Genomic DNA, 23923 nt, shown 5'->3' with positions numbered 1-23923 from the left:
ACTTTACAAAAATATTTCATTAGTTAACAAACGAATAATTAACTGTACTTCTACAGTGTTTATTAATCTTTGTAAATGTTAATTTCAACATTTACTAATACATTATTAAAATCTAAAGTTGTATTTGTTAACATTAGTTGATGCACTGTGAACTAACATGAACAAACAATGAACGGCTGTATTTTTATTAACTAACATTAACAAAGATGAAGAAATACAGTAACAAATGTATATCTCTTTACTAACTAATGTTAATTAGTGACTAATGTTAACAAATGAAACCTTATTGTAAAGTGTTACCAACTAATTATAATATAAATGAATAATTACATTTTATATGATGGTTGTTTTGTGATTTTGTCTTAATATCACTTTCAGATTTCAAGTCATGGGATACAAACATCAGATCTCTTAACATCATGTTCACTGAAAATCATTTGGTGTATGATTTCCTTTGAAACAATTTTCAAAGAAATTGCTAGTACATTTCCCAAATAATAATACAATTTTGAAATGTAAAAAATATTGCAATAATCTGTAATATATGTTACATCTATAATAATGTTTTATTTACAACTTCGAAAAAACATTTTTAGAGTGTAGCTTTACTGAATTTCATGTTTTTATGCCAGTCACTCTAATCGTTAAAAAGGGTTTTTGGATAACTTTGCACACTATTATGGTGGACTAAGCGCTTCCCTCCATAGCTCTTTGACCAATGGAATGCAGTCCTTTAATAGCTTCAGGGGTTGCCATGCTTCAGTGACCATGAGCATACGCACAGGAAGTTTCTCCACATGTCCACTTCTCATCCGCACTTCCTATTTATTGGTTCTGTCAGCTTGTAAGAGTCCATACATGTGTGTGTGCGGTATTTACTGTTATTTGAGAAGCGTGCCCTCTCTCCCTTCAGCAGTCAGTTTCAACTGATAAGGCAGAGGTGAGGGAAGAGTCAGCCAGACTCGAAGCGTTTGGTACAGACCACCCCAATATCCACACATGAGTCCAGCAAAACCACATGCTCCTCCAGGGGTCCGTGAGAGACGAGGTGGGTCGACCCAGCCTGGCATGAGCATAAACACACACAAACACATATACAAACACAATAATCCCGTAGCCCGGACTACACATCCATAACTGATCTCTTTACCAAAGGCTTCAATTATTCTATTACAGCACAACAAATTGCTGGAAACAAACTCAAAGCAGTTCGGAGAGGCAAAGTTTAGTATGAAAGCAATTAGTGAATGTAATTTGTGTGTTAATTTGTATCAATGCATACTGTAGCTGCTGGGTAAAGTTAATACAGGGGTTTGGGGGTGTAAATTAGGGGTAGTTTGTTAAGTGCTGACCTGGGGAGGCGTGAGGTCCCAGGGGATCGTAGTCTGGCTCTGGACCCCCTGATGGGTCCTCAAGAAAGGAGGAGGTGTTTGTTTATACAACTTTCATTACAGGACCGTCCCTCCATCCCCCGAAAACAAATGAATGTCCTACAATCCACTTACCCCTCTGCAACCTATGCGCTCGTATTACTGCTGCCGTTTCTGCTCGTTCTCTCTCCTGTTAACGCTGCGTCAGATCTAATTAGTTTGCTATCGACATAATGAATGCAAAGTGAGATAAACTAAAAGCATTTTAGACACACAAATAAGCCAAATGAAATTTTTAAACCAAAGAAATGAGTAGTTATTTAGACAAAAACACACAAAACCAAACACTCTCACATACACACATATTAACACTGTGTTCAAACATATAGTTACAGTTGCAATGAAATGGAAGTACGGTAGCAACAGATTTGTTCCTGTATTGTGACTTACATCAAAGTAGAAAAAAAAAGAAAAAAGTAAAAAATATGTGTGGGGACTTGGTTCGATCCATTAGTTGTTGATTGGATGGAGGCAGATATGATTGCTAACTTGAGGTTGATTGTAAGAAAGGGGCGGGGCATATGCAGACAACATTTTTTGAGTGGTCCGGCATACACAGAAAGAAGTCTGCCGTTTCAACGGAGGATTGAGTAATGACAATTTGATTAAGAATCGAACTTTAAAAAATAACAACATATGAATTAATGGATTGTTCACAATTAAGATAAATAATATGCAGAGGGTCGATTTTCATTTCATGTCCACTTCCCGCAGTAACGCCCACACGCGGGTGTTTACATACTTTATCACAGATGAGTTTGATTGGATGCAAAGGATCAATATTTAGTCAATACTATTCAAATATCAATAAAGTGGGAATATAATTATCATTTTATGATATTTCAGTTTATGATAAACATAACAAAATATAACATTAGGATTGTGTAAGAGTTTTTACCATTATAAAAACAGATTTGTGAGAATTAGCATGTTGGAATATCATACATCTTATTTAGGCAAAAATGACATGTAACCATGATTCAGGGTTAGTTTGGCTAGAAGTGGGTTACTCATAGCCGGACTATATCAGGGTATAGTTAACTGAGACGGTGTAATGACGGCTATTGCTTGCTGGGTTCAAATTAAGTAGGAAAAACTGTTTTTAAAAGTACAGGAATTAATCAATATTTGAAAAGAAATTGTTATACTATATAAAATATAAATAAATATATTATAAATTGTTATATTATATATTGTAATATACTGGCCACTCTTTTCATTATAATGAAAGTGAAGGAAATCCCAATTCATCTGATAAAGTCATATATGGTGTACTCAAATGGTGTACTTTCTATAGTACTTTTGTGTCCTTTTGAAGATTAAAAGCTTCAGTCCTCATTCACTGTAATTGTAAGTAAAAGCGTGACGACCAAACATTTAAACCTTTTTCTGTTCAGAGAAGATTGTCATACAGGGGGTGCGTTTCCCAAAAGCCCATTAGCCAACTATGGTCTCTGTTGGTAATGATGGAACTTGCGACCCAGTTGCTTTTGGGAAACGCACCCCGGGTTTGTAACAAAAAGAAGGTGAATAAATGATGACAGAATTTTCACTTTTTGGTGAACTATCCCTTTAAGTAGATTTTATTCCCCATTAGAAAAAGTGAGAGAAAGAGAAAAAGAGGAGAGTGGGAGCTGTGTTTTCCTTCTTTTCTCTCAGATACATGAGATAGCTGCTCACCACAAGAGCCCTTCACACTGTCTTCACTTAGATTCTTTCTTTCTCTTTCTCACTCTCTCCACCATCTCGTTCAAAAGAAAAGAAGCCCCATTGACTTGAGAACTGTGTGACCTGGAACTAGGTGGGGGTTCATATAATGTACAGTGTAAGTGTGCATTCCTATATATATATGTACATAAATATGCGTGTGTCTATGTACCCATGTCTGTGGGTGGATATGAGAGAGGGGTACTGGAACATACACAGGCAAGCATCCCCAGAATCCTTCAGCTTCGCCAAAGTTAACAGACAGGAGGGATTCGGTATCAAAGCACTGATATTCCACACACACGCACACACACGCACACACACACAGATTCTGGCAGGGTCATGAGGAGGGGGCCTCCCACAGACTATTTGAATACAGAAATGTTTAATTGAGAGCAATGGGGAACACAGGTTACGAGGCCAGGATATACATATATATATATAAAGAAGAAGAAAAAAATCCCTCTCTCATTTTTTCTCTACAAACTCTACATCAGTTCAAACTACTTATGTCTTGGTCCATTATTTCCCCTCTTTTTCTTTTTTCTATACCTGCCATTGACCATCTTTAGGGCTGTCTGAAATGTGCTTTCTCTCACAGCTTGTTTGGCTTGTGTTTAATAGTGACATAAAGCTGCATCAGAATGTGAAATGAAACACTCTTGGGTGTTTTATTATCATGAATAAGTGCGCAACTGCGTGCGGTGTGGAGTGCACAGGGACCTGCGAGGATCTCTTGTGCTCCATGCTCGACGTTGACAAAAGCAAGAGTTATAGTTTACTGAGTTTTCAAGGTCATGAAACGCAAACAATGTAATTGAACACATTCAAAGAAATCCAGAAAATAAATAAAACTTTTGTTCCACCCAACACAAAGTGTCAAATTTATGTTTATTTAATTAGTTTTTTTGAACAAAAATACTATAATATTTGTAATTGTAGGATATATATATATATATATATATATATATATATATATATATATATATATATATATATATATATATATATATATATATATATATATATATATATATATATATATATATATATATATATATATATATATATATATATATATAAATAAAACATCTTATTCACATTCAAACATACACTGTGTGCAGAATTTTTAGGCAAGTTGATTTTCTGTTGATTTTTTTTTCAGGCACATTTTACCAATTCCAAACCACATTAATCTTAATAACTACTATTTATTTGGTATGTAATAATTTATAAGTTATATATAATTGTTCATGAAGGCTGTGAATGAAAAACACCTTATATTCAGGTGTGCAGAATTATTAGGCACGTTTTCTTTTACAGATAAAATGAGCCAAAAAGAGACTTAACTCAGATTGAAAAGTCAAAAATTATTAAATGCCCTCGAGAAGGATGCAATACTAATGCAATACTAGACATTGCAGTTAAGGCATGACCATTGGACATATAATGCTCATTGGGTCAGCAGGGTCAGACAAAAACAGATGGCGAAGAAAAGACACATGTTAACTGCAAAAAAATTACAGTGAAGAATTAAGTGTGAAACCATCAGGAACCCTTTAGTCTCCAGCGCCACCATTTTCCAGAATGTACTAGGTGTCAGGATCTCAGAGACTTAGGGTAGGTAAAGAATCCAAAGAAATGACCCCCACTTCATAAGAATCCCAAGCTGAAGTGTTGTAAAATACACAAAGAAGTGTTGTGAATACATAATACTTTTTTTGTATTTTTTTTATAGGCTTTATAGACAGATAGGTTGAGAATGACCAGCACCACATCCTCTTGTACCACTGTATGAATAATTCATCTTCCAGAATCTGGCAGTAAGTTTTAGGAGTTCATTTTTTATACAATTTCTGCAAAATGGACTTTAGGATATAGGAGATGGACTAAAAATGAACTCCCAAAACTTACTCATGGACAATTATATATCACTTATAAATAATTAAACACGAAATGAATAGTAGTTATTAGGATTGATGTGGTTTGGAATTGGTAAAATGTGCCTGGAAAAAAAATATGATCAGAAAATCAACGTGCATAATAATTCTGCATGCAGTGTAAAACATAATAATCTATATAAATAATATACACTCACCTAAAGGATTATTAGGAACACCTTTTCAATTTCTCATTAATGCAATTATCTAATCAACCAATGACATGGCAGTTGCTTCAATGCATTTAGGGGTGTGGTCCTGGTCAAGACAATCTCCTGAACTCCAAACTGAATGTCAGAATGGGAAAGAAAGGTGATTTAAGCAATTTTGAGCGTGGCATGGTTGTTGGTGCCAGACCGGCCGGTCTGAGTATTTCACAATCTGCTCAGTTACTGGGATTTTCATGCACAACCATTTCTAGGGTTTACAAAGAATGGTGTGAAAAGGGAAAAACATCCAGTATACGGCAGTCCTGTGGGCAAAAAATGCCTTGTTGATGCTAGAGGTCAGAGGAGAATGGGCCGACTGATTCAAGCTGATAGAAGAGCAACTTTGACTGAAATAACCACTCGTTACAACCGAGGTATGCAGCAAAGCATTTGTGAAGCCACAACACGCACAACCTTGAGGCGGATGGGCTACAACAGCAGAAGACCCCACCAGGTACCACTCATCTCCACTACAAATAGGAAATAGAGGCTACAATTTGCACAAGCTCACCAAAATTGGACAGTTGAAGACTGGAAAAATGATTTCTGTTGAGACATTCAGATGGTAGAGTCAGAATTTGGCGTAAACAGAATGAGAACATGGATCCATCATGCCTTGTAACCACTGTGCAGGCTGGTGGTGGTGGTGTAATGATGTGGGGGATGTTTTCTTGGCACACTTTAGGCCCCTTAGTGCCAATTGGGCATCGTTTAAATGCCACGGCCTACTTGAGCATTGTTTCTGACCATGTCCATCCCTTTATGACCACCTTGTACCCATCCTCTGATGGCTACTTCCAGCAGGATAATGCACCATGTCACAAAGCTCGAATTACTCAAATTAGTTTCTTGAACATGACAATGAGTTCACTGTACTAAAATGGCCCCCACAGTCACCAGATCTCAACCCAATAGAGCATCTTTGGGATGTGGTGGAACGGGAGCTTCGTGCCCTGGATATGCATCCCACAAATCTCCATCAACTGCAAGATGCTATCCTATCAATATGGGCCAACATTTCTAAAGAATGCTTTCAGCACCTTGTTGAATCAATGCCACATAGAATTAAGGCAGTTCTGAAGGCGAAAGGGGGTCAAACACAGTATTAGTATAGGTGTTCCTAATAATCCTTTAGGTGAGTGTATATCAACACATTCCATTAGGGGAATGGAAGGGTAAAGAAAGCACAAGCACATACATCTATTTAATATATATATATATATATATATATATATATATATATATATATATATATATATATAGTGCTGTCAATCTATTAAAAAATATAAAATACATTAATGAATGCAATTAACATTAACATTTTTATATATATTTTTTGTATTGTAATGATTTCACATTTAATCTCTAAATTAATGTAGACACACAAAAAGACAGTATATTTTAAATATTTGATCTAACAGGTAGGAAATATAACCAAAAGAAATTGCATAAAATTATCAAACACTTCACAGTCTTCACTGCATAAATTATAAATTAAATATAGATTAATCCTTATTAAAGCTACAAAAGTTCAGGCAAGAGCAGTGAATGATTTTTCCGTAGGCTACATGATGCAGATCCGGATCTGACACGCGTCCAATGTCCTCACAACTCTTCACGTTCATTTGTCACTTTTTAAGCTTAAGAGGATACTCGTCAAAGTAGACATTTTGGGCCCTATCATACACCCAGCGCAATGCAACGGCAGGCACGACGCAAGTGTTCATCATTTTCACATCCAGCGCCACGTTGTTTAAACAGCACAGGCACTCACACCCATCTGTTCACATATGGGCGTGCTGGTCTGGGAATGGGAGCTGAGACTCTGATTGGTTTATTGCACATTTTGCCCAAAACACACACATTAAGACTCATTAAGAGACTACGTGGGTACAAACCTTTTGGACCATGCGCCTGGCACACCGACCGTTTTTTTCCGTCGTTAAACTAGCGAAAGTGGATTCGGACATGCCCTAAGTGCACCTGCGCCATGCACTTCAGACTAGGGCTGTGACGATTTGAACAAAAATAAAAACCTTGATTAATTTAACATTTTACCTCGATTACGAATAAGGAACGATTATTTTGCTCTTCTTTTTTTTTTTTTTGCTTTCCATTTTTTGCCCTCATAAGGTTTTTGAGTAAGTTCCTGATAAGGTTTTTACTGTAAATATTTTCTATTATTAAAGGTGGATTTTTTTTTTCTAATGAAAAAGTGCATTTCTTTGTGATATTAAAATACTTGAAGGAAACGGTTCACTTTCAGCAATTATTGTCTATGGGGCAGATTTCTGTTTGTTGTACATCAGATACAGATAAATTAGTAGGCATACATTAGATTTATTTTAATGCATTAATGAGAGAGTGATTGTGTGTGTGAATTACTCATACCGTCTCTATTCATTATGAAGCTGTGGTTTGTACTTACTTCAAAGGTATTAAAATATATGCCTATAATGGTTGAGTTTCTAAGCTACTTTAGTGACTTTACTTTAGTCACAGGACGGCGTTGACACTGCGTTTCTGCGCTGCTCTCTGCGCGTGATCTTCACGTGATGTGCGAGCTTCTGTCTGAGTGTTCATTTGTCACAATATATCAGGCATTAGTTCAACATAATACACATCTGATGGTCTAAAATCGCTTTAATGTTCAAACTGGCAGACCTTAAAGGAGCTGTATGTAGGACTGTGGCCAAAACTGGTACTGCAATCACTTTCAAATTACTGTTGAGCGGTGGATCCCCTCTCCCCCTCCCCCTGACTCGAGGTTGCCAGATAGGCTGCAGGATCCAGCAGGAACCTAGGCTGCTACAAGGAGCTTTCAATGGCAAGTGACGAGTCGTACACAGTAAGTTTTTTTTCTTTCTGTTAATTATGTTTATGCTTCAAGAGCGATGTTTTGTGAAGTAATTATGAATCGCAAAAATGTACTAATGGCGATTAGCCAAATATTATCGTAAATATGAACGCTCGTATGTGACAGTACATTCCCACATGAAAAAATACTATAGTATATTATAGTAAAATTACAGCAAAGCTAAATAACATTAGCAATGGTCATACAGGTCAACTTGCAGCATGTTTTGTCCACTATGGGCCCTATCTTGCACCCAGCGCAATTGACTTTGTACACCGACGCATGTGTCATTCCTATTTTGCACCCGCGCAAAGCACGCTTTTCCCTCCACAGAAGCACGTCGCTAAACTAGTGAATGAACTTGCGCTACCTGGGTGGTTCAGCGCAAAAAAGGAGGCGTGTTCCGGCGCAAACCATCCCTGGTGCTATTTTGCTGTTCCATTAAACAATTGCGCCACTGACCAGAAAAAACCTAGTCTAAAGTCAGTGGCGCGTTGCGCGTTGTTCATTATGCTATTTTAAGGGCGCATGCTTGACCATAATGTATAGCGTGCACAACGCGCATACACTTTGCTCATGTAATCTACACAGATGCAACAGTTATTTTTGCAAATCATAAATTGTTACACTAAAAAATATTAACACATGAGATGACGGAAATCATTGTGGTGTGCCACGAAGATGTGAAAAAATAGGCATAAATCTAGCTTACAAATTATTCAGGCTAATTGTAGTCTAATAATTAAGGAGACCTGTTTGCCCAATAGTGGCAACTTCTGGCAAGACATATATGTATATAAGGACATCTAACAAATTGGTTTGTCCGTCAAGAACCAGGAAAAAAAATCGGTGAGGGTGGACGCAGCGATGTCCTCTGCTGGCGTCAGGTCCTGAGTAGAGGCAGATCCACCTCCCGTTACACGGCGTGCCCGATTGATGCTGGCAAGCTTGGACTTTCCCCGTCTTCTGATGTCATTGTAGCGCTTGCGGCACTGGTGCGACGTCCTGGGGATGCCAGCTGATGAAACAATTGTGGCTATTTCCTCCCACGCCTGTTTAACTGACGCTATTTTGGGTGGGTTTCTCCCATCCCCATACAACACAACTTCTCTGTCTTTCACTGCTCTTACAAGAACATCCGTCTCCTCGGCTGTGAACCGCTCCTGGCGTGCGCCTGGTAAATACGCCATAATAATAGCAATCCATAATGGAACTTGCGCACCTGCTTTTACAGGGAATGTTGGATGACGCTCTGATTGGTTTATTCACGTTACGCCCAAACCACACCTATGAATAATGAAGCTACTTCAGACCAACCCATTTTAGATTTGCGCCGGGCGCAAGAGCCATTTATCCCGCCGGGAAAATAGCAACAGCGCCGAGACCCGCCCACAAAGTAACTTGCGCTTCGCGCTTTGACACTTGCGTTTCAGATCGTTAAAATAGGGCCCTATAAATGCGAAGAACGAATGAGGAATAATTTTTACAGAGGTAACGTTAGGCTACTGTCTCAAATACGTTTTCACATTGCAATAATAAGCGTGCTAATGTTGTTTTCCTCAGCGTCCCAGCATAATGACAGAGAAACGGGCTCTGATAATGCATTACTAATGTTAGCAATGACGACTCGCCGTTTTTATTTACCAAACAATTCCTTAACGTTACCTTTTCAATTCAATGACCCACCTCCTCCACCTGCGCTAACCTAACGTTACTCTGCACGAACATGCATAAATTTGTTCGACTGTCATGAATATTTGAAATGTCCATTTACATTAAGTACAAGTTAGCCAAACATAGATGAACCTTACCTGTCCAGGAGAAAATTAGCAACGTTGGCATCAGTCTTCAAATTATTCTCCGTTTTCAGCCGTCTCCATCTTTCAAAGGCATCTCCTATACAAATCCTTGTTTTATTTCGGACACTGTCACAACGTTTTTCTGATTCATAACGAGGTCGTTTAGGTTTCGTAAAGTTAGACATTGTTTATCCAAAAAGTTTGTAGCTGCAGCTGTGGTAACTAGAGCAGAGCTGGCAACCCGAATGCAGAAACACTAATGACTTCGTGATTGGTAGATAGGTGGAGGGTGGCGCTTCAGGCCAAAACACAACATGTCAACATCAACATCAGTTGAGGGCTGCAACTTAACTTTTAAAATGACAATATCTTGGCCGGACAACTGTTGTCAGTGATATAAGTATTTGAAATTAACATGATTTCTTAATGTCTAGTGACATATCAGGGCCATTTTATGATTCATTGAAATACATTTCTTACATACAGTTCCTTTAAAACACATACACATGACAAAGCTTTGTGAGGACGCAGGTGAAAGAGGTCTGCCTTCAGGGCGCGCGCGCTGTCAGAGACATGACACGGCTCGGTTCTCTGTGTCACAGAAAAAAGCTGAGCACTGAACGGAGAACTTTTCCGTATTGTTGTTTTTGAATAGTGCACAATCGCTTTAAATGTTCAAAACTGGCAAGCCTTTAAACGCATTTACTTGACAAACTTTATGAGGACGAAAGTGAAAGCGACCTGGCTTCGGGGCTTGCGCGCACCGTCTGTGTGTGTGTGTGTTAGCACGTAGGCTATAAGAATGGCAATTAACTTACCTGTATAAACTGTGTAAAACATGCAGTTACTATAGTGATTCTGGACATCTATAAACAAAGATAACTGCTCCAACATCTCTCTGTGTGCCTGCAAACTGCACTTGATGTGACTGACGGGGCGGAGTCACGTGACTAAGACCGAAATAACTGACATGGGAAAAATACGTTGGTTAGAGGTTCTGAATTTCGTTTTCGATTATTTTTCGATTAATCGTACAGCCCTACTTCAGACCATGCGTTCAGATCGTTAAAATAGGGCCCTATGGCATACTTTTGTGTGTTTTTGCCTGTTCAAGCACGAAAGAGAACTAAACATCTGAAGCTGCATTCTGTGCACATGAGTCCTGAGATTTAAGAGAGGCGATTCACAGACAGCGCAACAATACAGATTTATTTTCCTATTTTTGCATCTTTTTGCGCTTGAATGGTTTAACTCTTTCCCCGCCAAACAATTTTCTGTTATTTGTGAGAAAACACTTCCGCACCAAACACAGAATTTTCCAGGTTTCTTTGTTTTCAATGTTATATGCAAGGGGGCGCTATTATGCATCTTCTGAATGAGTACAGAATCGCCTGATAAAAAAACACTGGCGAAGAAGTCGCAAAAAAACAAGCGATCATATGTAAGCAGATGCATATGTAAAATAGTGTGATTATCAACATTAAACATATAAATCAAAACTGCCTAATGTTACTGAATGAAATGTCGACCCAGAATGAGCTATATGACTGTGCAAGCAGTAGAGTTGTTAATGGACTCGATCTACTCCATCTGTGTTTGAACATCGTTCTGAATCTAATCTGGATGCAGTCTTTGACAAAAAACTTGATTTGTTTTTAGCTTTTTGTTCAATTTTTTTATGAAACTTACCCTTATTCAAGTGTTGATGGGTATATATTTTTTAAAGCAGAGGATCTGCTCCTTCTTTTGATATATTGCATGCTCAGATATTCACATAACAAAATATTCTATGGGCCATTACATTTTTGTGAAAATGGTCCAAAACCCTGGCGGTGGCTGGTAACTTTTTTTAAAAATGCTGGCGAAAGAGTTAAGAGCACTTGGACGAATTATAAAGTGATTATAGCGCAGCCAAAGGATGACCAAAAAAAAAAACTGATGCTGCGTTAACTGCGTTAAATATTTTTAAATATGTTAAACTGAAAAAAATAATTGCATGCGTTAACATGCTCATTTTGACAGCCCTAATATATGTATATTTTTTAAATAGATGTGTGCTTGTGCTTTCTTTACCCTTCCATTCCCCCGTTGATATTTTGTCTTGGGGCAGGTGTGCAGGGTGAGTTTGGTTCCCCCTCACTGCCAGCCGTTATACACATATATTAATCAGTTTATGAGCACCTCAGGCCTAACTATTCATCACAAAGCCTTGCTCTACAGAGCGGATTTAGGTATTGTTAGGTTTCTGTTTAATAGAAAACGACAGTGAAGTAAATCCACATGCTTCAATGCGAATACAATGTTTATGTCCTAAAACCGCATAAGTTGAACTGTAACACCATGAGGAAGAAACATGGTCAATCTCAAGAGCAAAAGGGACTGGGATTTACTTCAACTTTATAAAAGGAGTCTGCATGCTTGCATGTGCATATTCTTCCCTTATATCACTATGTGAGAGCAGAAGAACGATCATTATTTTATTCCATTTCCATTTGAAATGAGGTTCTTCTTATTTCAAGTTTTTTTTTTCCTCAATTCAAAGCTTGTGAATAAAAGGCCTCCAGCAAAAACTTTAAACTTCTCCTTCTGTAAAAGCCTTTTAAATTTAGCTGTTTTTAAGTGCTCCGGTCGGTCTGTTTCTGATTTCTGCCGACTGAGTTTGAATCACAAAGGGTTAGAGTGGGTTATACAGATGGCACGAGTGCTGATGGCCATTTTCTTCAAGGGGGATCTTTTTTCACTGCTTGCTTTTTTGTCCTTTACTCTCCTCTCAATTTTTTTATTGTATTTTTTTTTTTTCTGCGAGAGAGACAGTTAGCTACTTCACAAGGTCAAATGACTGATGACATGTTATGTTAATAGAACAAAGAACAAGTCAAATGGGACATAGCAAGAAATGCACATAAGTGCACACACACACACACACACACACACACACACACACACACACACACACACACACACACACACACACACACACACACACACACACACACACACACACACACACACACACACACACACACACACACACACACACACACACACACACACACACACACAGGGGTCTCTGCTCTCCTTTGATCTGAACAGTTCCTGGGCCTGGTGCTCAGAAGAACAAAACGAAACAGAGGACTAAGTTTCTCCATCCTGCTTCATCAAATGATTCAGCCCAAGATTCAGAAAAACAGAAGATTTGAACTTCCTCTGCTACAGACCCACAAAACACAGTCACTAAGGGTGTGTCTCGAAAAAAATCATAAATTCACTTCGACAATCCCAAACATCATTCAAAGACGTGGGTCGGTTATGACAGGTTTCAGTGTAATTACACACATTTTTCTTATAAATGTATAATGGAAAAATCTCTGCAATCCCTTACGTGAGTTTTAATGTTATTTTCCGAGTAGTATTTTATTTAGCTTATTACGGACTATGAGAGCAGGGTGTGAGTAATCATATGGATTTACTTTGTCATGAACACTTGCAAAACATAAAAATACCCCATGACGTGGGAATAACCTCTGACTTTCATTCTGTTACAGTAAGTGTTACAGACTCATGCCAAGGCTTTTTATTCTGTGTTCTGATTATGTATTCAACTGTTGTTACTTTGCTCTCTAGACACTGCAATAAATAAATAAATAAATGATAAAAAATAATACAGTCAAACCAAAATGTATTCAGACACCTTCAAATATTTATCACATTAACAGTGTATTCGCTATAGTTTAGAAAATGGTAATACAATCTGACAAGAACTCAGAGTTAAACTGTGTAAGAACAAATTAATCTTGATAATGTCAGATAACTTTGATAGAAAGGTATAATGGATTATAATTAACCAATCAGCTGTTAAATTTAAATACACAATTAGATAATACCAATTTAGGTCAACCAATTATCAAGCAATGATTAATTTTCAGATTAATCTCAGATTAAACCTCAGATTAATCTGTGGTGTAAAAAGTCACATTAGCAATAAAAGGAAAAACACTTAAGCAAAACATGGTCAGGTCAAAGTTTCTGAATAATTTTGGTCCCAAATGTTGATCAATTTAACTGGTAGTGTATGAATAATTTTTTGGTATAATATGTCACAGTTTACTTTATTTTGCTATCCTCACTTACATAAATGAACTATAGTGTCCTGCACCCACTAGTAAAAAAATATAGCTATATCTGGTGTCTGAATAATTTTTGGTTTGACTAATGTTGATGAGTAATAAAACTACAGTACTGTATATTAGTAATACAGTGCAAAATCTTAGGCATGTTAGTTTTCACACACAAAAAAGGGATTTAATCCAGTTATTTATATATTTTGCTGTTGTGTAGTATAGGAAATATCAGTTTACATTTCCAAACATTTGTTAAAAACCATGTCAGACTCCTTGTAAATGTTTTAAAATGTATTAACTATGTTATGTTTTATTGATTCAAATAACTGCAATAAATGCAACCTTGGTGAACATAAGAGAGCTTCTTTGTTTTTGAACAGTAGTATGTGTGTGTGTGTGTGTGTGTGTGTGTGTGTGTGTGTGTGTGTGTGTGTGTGTGTGTGTGTGTGTGTGTGTGTGTGTGTGTGTGTGTGTGTGTGTGTGTGTGTGTGTGTGTGTGTGTGTGTGTGTGTGTGTGTGTGTGTGTGTGTGTGTGTGTGTGTACAGATAAGTGGTTTATGAGGACACAAATGTGTATAATGACATGGGTATTACAACATAAACATGGACATTGTTTATGAGAACACTTCCTGTGTCCTCGTAAACCAAATGGCTTCAAAAGACATACTAAACTTTTTTTGAAATTCCAAAAAATGCCAAAAGTTTTGTGTGATGGGTAGGTTTAGGGTTAGGATTAGTGTAAGGGGATAGAATAAACAGTTAAAAAAAAAAAAAAAAATGCTTATGGAGAGTCCCTGAAAACACATTTCCAAGAATGTGTGTGTGCTTGTGTATGACACTCACACACACACTATATCCGTTTGGCCTGAAGATGTGGAATAGGGTCACGTTTTCTCTTAAACAACACAAATCCTATTCTAGTCGGTCTGCTCCTAAAGGAAGAGGCTCTAAATTAACAGGCTGAGTGGACGGAGCTTGCTTGTCACCTGTCTGCTGAACATTAAACAGGAAGTCAAACAGAGGCCTGCAAGGTGTGCTGGGCTTGTTCTGGTTTTCGTCCTTCATCAGAAGCAGGAACTTCTGTTTTGAATGATCGCCCCATTCTCTCACGACAGATTTCAGGATACAGCTCAGGATAAAAGATGTCCAGCAGACGGGTTTACGTCTTAGTGAGCTCAAGCACTCACAGAGACACATTTTTTTCTGTACATTTGCTTTTCTGAAAGCTCGCCCTGTGCTATCCATCATATCTATAACTTCCTGTGAAACGAAGCACAGCGGACAGAAGTTATCGGAGGATACAGTGACACCTTTTCATCCTCCACTGAAACAAAAAATGTCCGTCAGCCGAATTTCATATAATCTTCAAACGCCTGGAAAGCATATAAGGTAAAGCACACAGTGAATCACACAACACGAGGGCTCCGGATTTTGGTGCGTTTCTGGATTTGTACCTGAATTCTCGCTAATCCATTCTCAAATACCTCAAAACAGTTTGGTGTTATTCTTTCAGCTTAAGACTTGGCAGGTGTGTAACTGGACCCACGTTAACAGTCTGACAGATTATTCCATTTCTCCGCAAAACCATTTTTAAAGGGAGGATGATAGAGGGAGCAAGAGGAGGAGGAGGAGGACGGGAGGATTTGGCAGATGAGTGTACTCTGCAGGTGTTGGGTAATTGGATTAACACAAAGCAGGAGAAAAGGAATTCCTCTCCTCTTTTTTTGGAGAGTGAGAGCACAAAAATACTTTTTTTAAAGCAAAAAAAAGAGAGAAAGACATTATTTGGTTAAAAAAATAACTCATATGATCCGATGCATGTGAGAGTAAATGCATATTTGCTAACATTCAACGTTTGGAAGCACTAAACATCCCCCTTTCAGGTCTTCGAATTGCTTAATGCCTCTCAAAGCCTCCAGAGGCTGTAGAGGAATGTATGATGACAGAATAAAACCTTCTTTTCTATCTCCCGTCCCTTCCATCTCTCCTCTCCTCCGTTTGAAAGTCTTTCAAAAGATACATCAGAGAGTAAATAAAGTAAAAAGCGGTCGCAGCGAGGAGTCGCCCCTCTGCCGGCCCGGGAGTTTATCTTAAACTCTAACCACAATAAAACTGGCTGGGTTAAACAGAACGACAATGAAGACCACTGACGATTCACGCCAGTTTGATTGTCCTCCAAAACCAACACCCCTCTGAGAAATACACACATGCACACACACACACTCTTGGAAAGCTCCTTTCAGTCAAGGTGTCTGAGTGAAATGGCAACTCTGTGAAGCTCTAGACAAAACACTTGTCAGCATGTTGTTTTGTCAGAGGCAGGGTGGCACTGACGGTTTAGTGGAAACGTTTGGCTCTTTGTTGTGGTCGCGCTGCACCCTGGAAATGTTTTTGTTCAGCTCGGTTCACACGGAGCTGTCATCCCCAAGAACTGAGATGGAAACATACAGCTGTATTATTTAAACGAGCGATAGGAAATCTGGATACAGGTGTCTGAAATGGCAGTCTACCTTTCCAAATCTGCGCGAATGTACTGAGTTTGAAAATTCCCCCGTAAAGAGCCATATTTCAATCCAATATGCATTTGGAAATTTTTACTCGCTGACCTCCCTCATGACGAACCGTAAAAATCCCTGTCAGACATCTAATTACATGAGTCTCTATATGCACTGTGTGGGAAATAACATTTGCAGATATTCCATCCACCTATAAAAACAAAGGGAATGATGAGCTTCCTCATTTTTAATAGGAAAATTAAACAGCCCTGTTTTATTGACTCCTTGTCAAACTGTCGAGATACCAGCCAAATATCTAAGAGAATGCTTTATAGTGCAAATGAACACAAACCAATTAATTAATGGAGATCTAGGACAAAGAGTATCTGTAGTAACATTTGTCATTCTTTTAATGAATATCTGTGGTGGAACCAACCCGATCTCACAGCAATTCTTTCGTATTTTTTGAGGTGGCTAATTCGTATGAATTACCCACCTCATACAAATATGTACGAATTGGTCGCGAGATAGCGTTGGGTGGAACAAATGAGAAGATCACACAATTAGGTGCAAATGAATTTGTGTGTAAACATGTCCAATGTCACAAAATATTTTCAAACTATTGTTAATTCATGCGTTGCTAAAATTGTGTTTTACAATCATGTCAATCAAATACATTATAATAAATGTTAAAAAAATGTACACATAAACCTGAATAAGTTGGCAAAACTCTAAAAAATTGAGGCAATCGGCTGCATCAAATGTTTTAAGTTAAGAAATTTAAAGGGGCTATATGCAACTTTTTCCCCAAAATAAACGTAACAATAGCCTTTTTATTTTACCATTTATGACTCAAACATCTCCTGATGAGCATACTGACACCTTGTCCGCTCACAGTGGGTGCACCTATAAGCCTGTATCCTATTTTTCCTATTTTCTGGCGGGTCGTTTTTTCCCACGCTGTCTGCAGATGTGACGTCACCACCGCTGCGAGAGTTAGCAGAAAATAAGAGCAGTTCTGTTTTTTGGCCAAAGGTCTCAGTCGCGAGTTTAAATTTCAGAAAAACGCATATAGCCCCTTTAAGTAAAAAAAACTGATTTTTATTTTGCATTCATTTGAATAGCTTTTAACTTCAAATATTTGAGTAAGCTTATTCATACATTTAATATAACCTACATTTTTTTGTAGTGGAAACTTGGCTAGTTTTAACTAGCTAATTCAATAAATTCTACCTTGCTAATTGGTAGCATTAGCATGGCATAGCACTTGCTGAATGAGTACAGCAATATAGAACAGTTAACATACTGTATATCTATTCTCAAACTAAGCTCAATTTAGCATTTACTATCCCTTTTGAGTGTCATGGCAAAGCATGCTGGGAAATAGAAATCCCAGCTCAGTATCAGTTACATTTAAGTGTGTCTAAATGAAAAGAAACAAGTTCATAAAACTCAAAACAATGAAACAGTTCAGATTACCTAAAATGTGACAGTTTTGTGAACTCAAAAGAAAAAGAAAGTTCTAAATACTCATAAAAGTTAATTTGATTGAACTGATTTGTTTAAAGGTCCCATGGCATGGCATTTTTCTTTTATTTTATAATGTTTCCTGAGGTGTACTTATATTGTTAGTATGATTTTTACATCATAAAATGTCATAATTTAGAAATAAAAGGCATTTTTTCAATACTGATGTTTGCCCTGTGGCTGAATGCCCTGTTTCAAGAGGCGTGTCTGCTGTGAGACTTCAGTAAAAACGCCCACTGTTGTGATTGGCTGACATCTTTGCATTTGAAATGAGCGGAGGGGGCGTGGTTTAACGAGGTCTACGAGGCACGAGCTGCTGCCAGAGAGACAGATGGACCGGAGTTCACTTCTCATCAGTTCTGTCAGTCTCAGTTCAGTGAACTTTTGTAGTTACAGCATATACTTCAGGTTATTAGTCTATTTCTAGTCGGAGGGGCTGTCACTCATGTCAGAAAGTTAGTAACTTTAGTAAATTATGGATCAGTGCTGACTGGAGACGCGAACCGTTTAGAACGATTCAGTCCGATTTGGTGAACTGATTCGGATCACTAAAAAGAACCGGTTCAAAAGAAAGATCGTTTGCGAACCGGATATCACTAATGTACCAAAGACGGAGCTCAGCGATTGCTAACAAAGTTATTTATAGTAACTACTGAGTTATGAGAGCGTTGTCTGTCAGCGCGAGTTTATTGTGTTTGTATCTGAGAGTTCTGAATAAACACAAGTCCCAGTCACGCCGAGTCCGTCTTCATCATTATTACCAACTTTGTAACACATGCAAAGTACCAGCTGTCGAGATGAACGAGTTACGAGTAAGTGTTGATAATAGCATTATTTTTAGATATGTTCCTATCATTTGAAAAGCGTCAGTGACGCGCATTGAGTACACAGCGCAAACAAAGACACAACAGCATTAATCGAATGTAATCCAGTTTATTGTGGGGAAAGCTGCCTAGCCCGGCAATATTCTCATGCTTATCCCCCTTCTGCTTAATCTCGCGCCGCATAAAGCGCCTCCGCTGTGGGCCAGATGCAATACTGGGGGTCGGTGATGTTGAAGGCCGACCGGCCAGTGCAGCCCGAGCTTTGGCGTGTGAGGTTTATCTCTAAAGATGTTACTCTGCTGATGTTGAGCAGAAACGACTGTATGCACATATTAGAACAGATAGACGCGACGAGACTCACAAGATAGAAAACACGAAAACACCGTTCTGTCGGGAGAGAGAGAAGCCGCTGAGTGTGCACAAATAATAAATAATTAGCTACACATCAGAAATCACTGATCACAGATCAGAAGGAATTGAAAAAAGACTTCTGCTTTAATTTGTACATCCAAACACTGAGAAACTGCCAGCATTCACTCGTTCACAAGCAATGATCTCTCGAGCGCTTGCATGGGCGTGCCAGATTCTCTGGGTGGAGGAAAGGGAGGTAACCATTCCTGCTTGGACGTCAAACCAGGAGACTTCAGGATTGGCTCGTCTGGCCTGTCATTTTCTCAAAGGCAGAGAAAGACAGCCAGAACTCGGGTTTACACCGATCAACATTTCTATCCACTTGGGGACAATATTCAGGCTAGGGGAACTCATATTAATGTTGAAAAACCTCATAAAATGAAAATGTCATGCCATGGGACCTTTAAAGGGGTCATGAATTGAGAAATCAACTTTTCATTCAGCCTTTGATGCATAAAAGTTAATTGTGATATAAGAATATCCAGTAAGTTTTGGAGCTGAAAACTTCCTTGTTAGTCAAAGAAAAGCTTTTATTGACACCAGGCCCAGCAAACGCTCGATCTCAGAATATGCCAAGCTGTGCCGTCAGAGAGTGGTGAAACACCGCCTTAACCGAAGAAGTACGCCTGATTCTGTAACCCCGTCCATCGATTATAGGCCTACGTGGAGCTAAACCAGATCGAACTTCCAAGCAATAAACATGCTGCATAAGCTTCATTCGGATTCCAAAATTATGAATGCATGGATTAACTTTATTTTTAATGAATATCCAGCTCACGTGGGTAAGACATTGTGCGTTTGTTCCTTCATTTCACCACAGATTTGTTTGTAAACAAGAGACTGGATTTACAGACAGGATGAGATTACATGAATGAATGATTTTTTTTATATATGTGATAGTATTGCATTGTTACAGATCGTTTGATATCTATTGATTATGTGTACGTGTCTAACTGAACATAATTTAGCACGCTGTCACAGGCTTTATTTAAGGTGTTGCTGGTTCATTGTGCTGCAATTCGAGATCAGACTCGGGTCAGGGCTTGCAAAGCCCAACGTCCCGGGTCTATGTGTTTTCCAGACGGGTCACCAAAACGTATCACTGGCCTACCCAACGGGTTATCTTAAATAGTGAAATTACATTCCTTTCTTGGTGTGCGTTGTTCACTCTCTTGACTTGATATTTGGAGGAAAAATACAATCACATAAGTTTTGATCATGCTTTGATATGTCTGACTCTGCAGTGAGGCTTGGGCGTGTGTGTGTGTGTTAGTGATGCACGGTTCACGGTTAGGGTAAACGTACCTATTAAACTCATCAAAGTCTACATTGAGACATTTTAGTGCACAGGGTATTGGTTTCAGTACAAGAAGTTATGTTAAAATAAGATATTAATCTCTCACACATTAATATTTTATTTTATTTTATTTGAAATGACAAAAGCATTTAAATACATTTTTGCAGTAAAATATCGAAAAACCACAGGGCCAGTGTTATATATTTTGTTCGGTTGAGTACTTACAATATCCCAAATGTTTCCAACTATTTGTAAATTGTGAGAAAATTCCTTAACCAAGGAACCGGGACGTGTGAGAAAGTCGTGTCAATTGACCCTGTCAATTGCGTCATATCTGCGTTACCCCCGGTTTTATTTTGCAGAAACGCTTTACTCTCACTGCAGTGTGCAACAAGTGTCATAGCAGTCGCCGATCGAATGCTCAGAGTAACGTCATAACATCCTTTTCAGCACACTCAGAGGTATCTAATATGATAAACAGAGCTGCGTTACCTCATACTCATGACCGAAAAAGCGGAAGTGGCGGCGGCGACTGTGGCATGATAAAATTCCCACCGCCGACTAAGCCATAATAACAGTCCCGCTGCTCGTGAGGGGTGTGTGCCGCTCTTCTTATTAACAATCGCTCCAGCGGCCTTACTCAGCTCCCAAAACACTCGGTCCTGCTCTGCTTCATACTACAGTAACGTTAATAACCGCATCCATGAACATGATTTCTGCCCGAGTCCTATCCCGATTCTTTTCCACCGGCTGTGAGGTGAAGACCACATGTCCCAAGATTCTGTGCTCAAACGCGGCGTCATCAAAGTACGCCTTTGTTTTGAATAGGCAACCTCTAGCTGACGGAAAAGTTACATAGTGCAGCTTTAAGATGTACACCATTAAATGTAAAAAGTCTGGCTGTGCTTAAAGGCTACATTTTTTTACCCTTTAAGCACACCCCTGTTGCCATTAAGCTCACAACATGTTTTTTTGGGGAAAATTCTTGTTTATTTTAAACAACATTTTTAAAGAATAATTGTATAAGATTAACTTGAAGTGAAAACCATCAGTTAATATTTAAAGTCTGTTTATGAAGTATTTACATAGACGTACAATGTGGATGAGCTTAAAGGGAGCACACTGAGCTTAACTGGAACAGCAAATATGTTTTTTTTTTATTAACACATATTATTAAATTAAATTTAAAAGGAAAATTTTGCTAAATAAATCATCTAAGTCATGTATTAAAGGGTTAGTTCAACCAAAAATGAAAATTATGTAATTAATGACTCAGCCTCATTTCGTTCCACACCCGTAAGATCTCCGTCCGTCTTCGGAACACAGTTTGCCGTTTCCCACACGCTTTCAAAACAATTTCTCACGTGTACTCACAGGGGAGCAGAAGCTCATTATAATATGCAAAGCTTATCCAATCATAGTAGTGGGCGTTTACTTCCAAGTCTTCAGTGCAGCACGCCCATAAAAAATTAGCGTTCCATGAGAGAGGCTCAAAACCAGGGTAGAAAATAGCCTATTACTTATTCATTATTATGTGTTTGAATGTAAAAACCACGCAAACGTCATAAGTTGACCTCAGACAACAGTATAAAAAAATGTAAAAAGCCACTTCCGCTGTGAAATGAAGCAAACAAACGTGCAATATCTTACCCACATGTTCAACCGCATTCCTAATATTGGAAACCGAAGGACACTTATGCAGCGACTCTGTTCTTCCTCAAACAGCCACTGCACACTATTTTGTAATCTTCAACGGCATGTTTACTGATACTAGGAAACTAGGAAGATATTCTTATATTAACGACGACCTTTTATATATCAAAAGCTCAAGGGAAAGTTGATTTCTCAATTCATGACCCTTTTAATATCTAGATAGAATCAATGTGTGTGGATCATGATGTTAAACGTTCAGACAGCATCCGATTATAACCCTTCAACGAACCCTCTGCCAGCCAACCTGGGTCTTTCCTTCTAAAGATATATCAGATCTACTTTTTTCAATTCCTATCTTGACCATCATCATCGTCTTTTATACAAAACCAGCTATAACTCACCCCTAACAAATAATTATCTCAATTTCTTTCATCTCACCTTAAAAACCCGAACCACATCAATCTGCCATTCGCAACCCATTTTACTTACGTAATATAATGCATTTCCAAGTGAAACAGAATGTTCAGTGTGAACAAATGTAGGGTGGGAATCATTGGGATGGTGTAAAGTGGCTGTTACATACAAGAATTGTGCCAGAATGAGACTTTGCTAAAAATATGTCTAGTGACATCAGCAAAATAGAAAGATCTCAGAGGATTTCAGAGGAACAGCAAGTACATTCTGATGAAAGGTTACGAAGACAAACTATTTTTGACATTCAAAACATTTGACATTGTGTACTGATGAATCGTTCAGGAACATGCATTTATTTAAAGGGTGGATTTTGATTTCATGTTGACTTCAAAGAAATTATATTGTTACAGCTGGATTTTAACTACAATAAAACTTTAGTAACTTGCTATTAGCCACCATTGTGGAAAAAAAAAATATTCTGAAAAGTATGATTACCATGGTAACTGAGAGATGTTCACAAGACAGGTTTCTGTTTCCATTGCAAGTATAAGACAAATCTGTATCTGTCAGGATAATACACCTTGATTTCCCCACACTGTGCTTTATTCATCAGCTGTAAAAATAGCCAGAGAAACATTCTTTTGCACACCCACACTCCAGTTTCATCTAGTGTACATGCCTGTGGTCTAATCGCTTAAACGTTTCACTTTTGAAATGTACAAGTTATCACACTGAAAATTTTACTTGGATTCAGACCACTGCTAAAAAAAAAAGACCTGTTGTATTTTCCAAAACCTCTTTTAATTAATCACGCTTTCATTTCTTAACAGAAGCTCCTAGGACACGAGGGAGCGAAGAGAAATGTTCCGCTTTGACTATGCAAGAGTATATTTTACAAGAATTACTCCAAAAATTCAAGGCTATTTTTACAGTGATAACTTTGGTATTTGATATTATTAAATTATCATGGCCCCCTCAATGGATGTATTGTATGTATACATATGGAAACAGGACACCCAAATCCCATCACAGACGAAATAAATAAAAAAAGCTTCAGTTATAAATGTTTGGAAATTTCATCAGGGTTCGAAGCTGCTGAAGGATTAAAGTGCTGAGAAGTTTAGTCCAAAGAAAAGACAGTCATCAAAATAAACCACGAGGTTTAAATCTTTAACATTTTCTTCATACCAGATTGAAACAGAACTACAGTGATACAAGAGAATGAAACGACTCAAGGGC

This window comes from Gobio gobio (genome assembly GCF_949357685.1).
Source record: "Gobio gobio genome assembly, chromosome: 18".
In the NCBI taxonomy this organism is placed as follows: domain Eukaryota; kingdom Metazoa; phylum Chordata; class Actinopteri; order Cypriniformes; family Gobionidae; genus Gobio; species Gobio gobio.
This window is presented reverse-complemented; position numbering follows the sequence as displayed.